This window comes from Chiloscyllium plagiosum, unplaced genomic scaffold (assembly GCF_037043375.1).
Source record: "Chiloscyllium plagiosum isolate Xiang-an unplaced genomic scaffold, Cpla_swu_hap1 HiC_scaffold_42, whole genome shotgun sequence".
In the NCBI taxonomy this organism is placed as follows: Eukaryota; Metazoa; Chordata; class Chondrichthyes; order Orectolobiformes; family Hemiscylliidae; genus Chiloscyllium; species Chiloscyllium plagiosum.
This window is the reverse complement of record NW_028270180.1, coordinates 46,072,356-46,077,965: the sequence shown is the minus strand read 5'-3', so window position 1 is coordinate 46,077,965 and position 5,610 is coordinate 46,072,356. Positions and strand designations below refer to the sequence as shown.

The 5,610-nt window shown below is 44.3% G+C and overlaps 3 non-coding genes across 3 annotated transcripts; all 3 read left to right on the top strand.

The window, feature by feature from the left end:
- The first annotated feature begins 1,492 nt into the window (after window positions 1-1,492).
- On the top strand, window positions 1,493-1,575 carry trnaq-uug (transfer RNA glutamine (anticodon UUG)). Its single transcript has one exon. It is a non-coding gene; the product is annotated as a tRNA-Gln (tRNA).
- A 2,129-nt stretch (window positions 1,576-3,704) lies between these two features.
- On the top strand, window positions 3,705-3,777 carry trnar-ucg (transfer RNA arginine (anticodon UCG)). The gene has a single exon. It is a non-coding gene; the product is annotated as a tRNA-Arg (tRNA).
- Window positions 3,778-5,213: 1,436 nt separating this feature from the next.
- Window positions 5,214-5,295, top strand: trnas-aga (transfer RNA serine (anticodon AGA)). The gene has a single exon. It is a non-coding gene; the product is annotated as a tRNA-Ser (tRNA).
- The last annotated feature ends 315 nt before the right edge of the window (window positions 5,296-5,610 follow it).

Genomic DNA, 5,610 nt, shown 5'->3' with positions numbered 1-5,610 from the left:
TTTGTTTTATGTTTGTTGAGCACTTCCTGTGACTTGGCAATGCACTAAATCTCCAGTATGTCCGGAATTGCCTCGCTGCCGTTTCTCTGAGCAGTTCATGACATGTGCCTGGCAATTGTCCACACTTTCTGTTTTGCTTCTGTTCCACATGAAGAGTTGTCAGTTTCTGGATTCGTTGGAGAGCTGACGTGGCTAACATTATCCGTGCGGTATTATTCTTCAGCCAAACTCTTTGATGGCAAAATTGGGAAGGTGCCAAACGAACGGTCATTGGCAGCAAAAGTCCGGAAAGACCCTCATTGCTGGGTCAACTTGTCCCATCCACCTTTCAGAAATATAGGCAAACGCGCTGACTGCGTAACAAACAGAGTGCATGTTTTTTTTTCCAAATGGTGCATTAAAACTGGTGTCAGCTGCGGGAGCAGAACAAAGATGCCGAGCACGGAAAAAGACCCTACTATCGAACCTGTCCCTGCTGAAACGATAACCGAAATTAATTGAACCATATTTGCCAAAATGTGTTCCTTATCTCTCCGAACGCTTCCTGTCTATATACCCATTCGGATGCCATTGAATTTGCCTTAAATGTGGCAAATCATTCTGCACACACAAAAATGTCTGAGTGAACTCGCTGAGTTTCTGCATGACACCATGATCAAACTTTGGGCCAAAGTTGGAAACTGCGACTAGAAAAATGGCTCTCTGATTAGCCGCAATGCACAAAGGGCGGAATGGCCTTTTCCCACTTTGTGAACCTTCGAAGACAAGTTGAAAATAATCTGCAACGAAAATGTTCTTGTGAGGATTTACTTGTGAGGATTCGGTACTCTCAGCACCGTGGCCCGGATCGTATTACCGCTCATGGAATGGTTGTATTGTTCAGCAAACATATCGGTGTACCAGTACTTCTGCCGATTTTCCGATGCTGGCAGGTCATTGGTTTTGTCCAAAACATTATGAAGGTTAACATAAAAGAAATAGCTGCAGGTGGTGGAAATCTGAGACAAAAACGAAAATTGTTTGCGGAACGCAGCAAGACTGGCAACAGAAACGTCGACTTTCCTGCTCCTCGGATGCTGCCTGACCTGCTGTGCTTTTCCAGCATCACTTCAGGTCCAAGAATACTCAGATCATTGCTTACCTCTGCTGGTCATGTTAGCAAAGAGGTCTAGCAAATTGCCAAGTGTGATTTGCCTTTCAATAAATATTTTGACTCAGTTTGCCTGCAAATATCTTTTCCTACCTTTGTGTTTTTCTTCTTTTACATTGGTGCCTCGCAACTTACAAATGACTGCAAAGGTATGAAAAGAGATGGAAGCATTTCGCTCATCAAGTCAACGGTAGCTTTCAATGAGATCACGGCTGATTTGGTCAATGCTCAACCGCTCTGAGCTGTCTGTTGTCATGGCCGAGGGGTGAAGGCGATGGATTAGAAATCCATTGGAGTTTCCCCACGCTGATTTGGTCAATGCTCAACCGAGCTGAGCTGTCTGTAGTCATGGCCGAGTGGTTAAGGCAATGGATTTTGAAATCGATTGGAGTATCCCCCCGTAGGTTCGAATCCTGCTGACTACGTTATGAATGCTTTCCTGCTGGTGCAATTTTCGCTCAAAGTTCAGAAAAACTATTTTGTGAACCAGGCCGGTAATCTGAGGAGACTTGGGAAACTCGAGTTCTTCATCAGAAATGTTCCATATTTAAAACATTATCTCTGTTTCTCTTTCCAGATACACTGCTCGACACATCGGGTTTCTGTAGTTGTTATTGAACGTCCTGAGCAGAAGTGCTGCTTTTCATTAGATTCCTTTAATCCCTGTCCACTGTTCTCTGACTCGGGTCAGTGGCAACACTTCCTCCTGCTCGTCAAAGTGCTCATTCCCCACGGCTCCCTCTCCGTCATTTGAAACAACCGCAGGAAATCGCCACTTAACCATCTTTGTTCCAAAGTGAAACTTATCAGCCTCCTGAATCTCTCCACCAAACGGGACTTCTCATCCCTGGACATGGTGTAAGCCAGAGGATTGTGAAGAGATACTGTGAAAATATTGTCAGTTGGCAGTGGAAAAAATGTTTAGGAAGCAAACCATATAATTTAGGCTCCAGCTTTGTAAATCTTGAGAAACTCTTTGGGAAATGGAATCAGAGGAGAATGAAGAAGTGTGAACTGTCGGACCGAGTAGAGGACGGGACATTGAATCTGATGTTCTCGGGACAGGAACTGATCTGAGACATTGAAATCATTCTCGCTCACGTACGTGAGGAATGCAAACTTCATCTGGACTCTTTGACAATGAAAAACTCTGGAACACTCAAGACAATATCCAAATATTTACTGGGATGACTACAGTACGAGTACTATAGATGAGTCATTTTTTGCCCAGTGTGTGCAGGAGGGCTTCCTGACACAGTACGTACACATGCCTTCAAGGGACGAAGCCACTTTCGATTTAGTACTGGGTAACGAGCCTGGCCAGGTTTTAGATTCGGAAGTAGGTGAGCACTTTGGAGACAGCGATCCCAATTCTCTCAGGTTTACTTTCGTGATTGAAAGGGATAGGTGTACTCCACGGAGCAAGAGTTTCAGCTGGTGGAAGGGAAATTACGATGCAATGAGGTAAGATTTAGGAAGCGTAGAATGGGGTAGGAAACTGCAGGGGGTGAGCACATTAAAATGTGGAGCTTATTCAAGGAAAAGCTCCTGTGTGTCCTAGATAAGTATGTACCTGTCAGGCAGGGAGGAAGATATAGAACGCGTGAGCCGTGGTTTACTAAGGAAGTGGAATCCCTGGTCAAGAAGAACAAGAAGTCTTATGTTAGGACAAAATGTGAAAACTCAGTTAGAGCGCTCGAGGGTTCCGACGATATCAGGAGAGACCTAAAAAGAGAGCTGAGAAGAGCCAGGAGGAGTCATGAGAAGTTGTTGGCAGATAGGATCAAAGTTAACCCTAAGGCTTTCCATAGGTATGTCAGGAATAAAAGAATGACGAGAGTTAAATTTGTGACAATCAAGGATAATAGTGGGAAGTTGTGTGTGGAGTCAGAGGAGATAGGGGAAGCACGAAATAAATATTTTTCGACAGTGTTCGCTATAGAAAATGAAAATGTTGGCGAGGAAGATACAGAGCTACTTGCGTCTAGACGAGAAGAGATTGAGGTTCACAAGAAAGAGATATTAGAAATACTGCAGAGTGTGAAAATAGATAAGTCAGCTGGGCCGGATGGGAGCGATCTGATTTTGTTTAGCAAATGCACTGCAGGAAGGTACAAATCAAGCTGATGCTTACAACGGCTCGTTTTGAGCCGCTAATTTCAGTGAAGTGGCAGCGCCAATAAAAGGTGTCACGCATCTCGTCTAATTCCACATCCTGAGCTCGAAATGACCAGAGGTTTCTCGCCGAGTTTCTGCAGGGTCTTGTTTGGACGACACCATGACACTTTTTCACTGGAGTGGATCATGAAATCGCGTCGTGACTGTGAATAAAACGATGGAAACTTCCAGCAGAGAAGGAGGCGACCCTGAAGCAGGCAGCTGAGGACAAATGTCTCTCCTTTGCCAGTGAAAGGCACTGCTTCACAAATTGGAAACTTCGAAGTGAAGCAATGTTGGTGATTATCTTCGGTGCTTGTTCACCTTTTTAATTCTGATTCCGTGAAAGTCCATGGCATTACATATCGACATTCTGCCAAGTGCAGGTTTGTCTCTTGGGCCAGTGGCGTAATGGATAACGCGTCTGACTTCGGATCAGAAGATTGCAGGTTCGAGTCCTACCTGGCTCGAGGGGGGATGTTTCGCTTTAACCGTGGTATACGTTGACGCTCCCCTGTAAAGTTCTCTCGGGACATCTCCTCTGTGCTTCCGCATGTAAAGCTTGCATTTGTCCTATTGTCCATTTCAAATTTCAGCTCTCCACAAAGGACACCTCCGTCACTTTGGCGGTATCTTCTAATGTGTCTCCCTCTGTGGGTGAAAATGAGCATGAGTTCCTCAAAAGAGTTACAATTCGTTATACTTCTGTCCCATTATTGTGCAATGTAAGAACATAGGATAACCTCATTGACATTTGACCTGGAAACATTAGAACACACGAGCCTTTGGGCCAAAGTTCGAAACTGCGACTGGAATACATGGCTCTCTGATTAGCCGCAATGCACACGGGCGGAATGGCCTTTTCCCACTTTGTAAATCTTCGAAGACAATTTGAAAAAAATCTGCAACGAAAATGTTCAGACAGGGTGTTTTATTTACACCAAATACGATAGTATCTATCGCCTTGTCTTGTTATTTACTTGTGAGGATTCGGTACTCTCAGCACCGTGGCCTGGATCGTATTCCCGCTCATGGAATGGTTGTATTGTTCAGCAAACTTATCGGTGTACCAGTACTTCTGCCGATTTTCCGATGTTGGCAGGTCATTGGTTTTGTCCAAAACATTATGAAGGTTAACATAAAACAAATAGCTGCAGGTGCTGGAAATCTGAGCCAAAAACTAAAATTGTTTGTGCAGCGGAGCATGACTGGCAACAGAAACGTCGACTCTCCTGCTCCTCGGATGCAGCCTGACCTGCTGTGCTTTTCCAGCAAAACTCTGATCTAAAGTCAGGTTTCCAGCATCTGCAGTCCTCACTTTTGCCTAGTTTCTTCAGTGTCTCTGGTTCCCAATTCAAGAAGTCCATCTCTAGCGGTTTCATGTTTGTACCTCCGTGCTGAGGAGTTGAAGAGTGAAGAAAAGTAACTCACCTCCTCCATCTCTGGGGTAATTAGGGACTGAAAATGAATCGTGTCACATTGAAATATATCTACATGCGAATTAATCTCTGTCTTTTATTGGAACCATCTCTTTCATTGTAACCATCAGGAAAGATCATTTCGTTCGCCAGAAAAAGAAATGAATATGTCACTAACCTTTGTTTGCTTCAGGTCCGAGAATACTCAGATCAATAGCTCCCTTGCTTACTTCTGCTGGTCATGTTCGCAAAGAGATATGGCAAATTGCCAAGTGTGATTTTCCTTTCAATAAATAATTTTGACTCAGTTTGCCTGCAAATATCTTTTCCTACCTTTGTGCTTTTCTTCTTTTACATTGGTGTCTCGCAGCTTACAAATGACAGCAAAGGTATGAAAGGAGATGGGAGCATTTCGCTCATCAAGTCAACGGTAGCTTTCAATGAGATCACGGCTGATTAGGTCAATGCTCAACGCACCTGAGCCGTCTGCAGTCATGGCCGAGTGGTTAAGGCGATGGATTAGAAATCCATTGGGGTTTCCCCACGTAGGTTCGAGTCCTGCTGACTACGTTATGAATGCTTTCCTGCTGGTACAATTTTCGCTCAATGTTCAGAAAAACTATTTTGTGAACCAGGCCGGTAATTTGATTAGACTTGGGAAACTCGAGTTCTACATCAGAAATGTTCCATATTTAAAACATTATCTCTGTTTCTCTTTCCAGATACACTGCTCGACACATCGGGTTTTGCAGCTGTTATTGAACATCCTGAGCAGAAGTGCTGCTTTTCATTAGATTCCTTTCATCCCTGTCCACTGTTCTCTGACTCGGGTCAGTGGCAACACTTCCTCCTGCTCGTCAAAGTGCTCATTCCCCACCGCTCCCT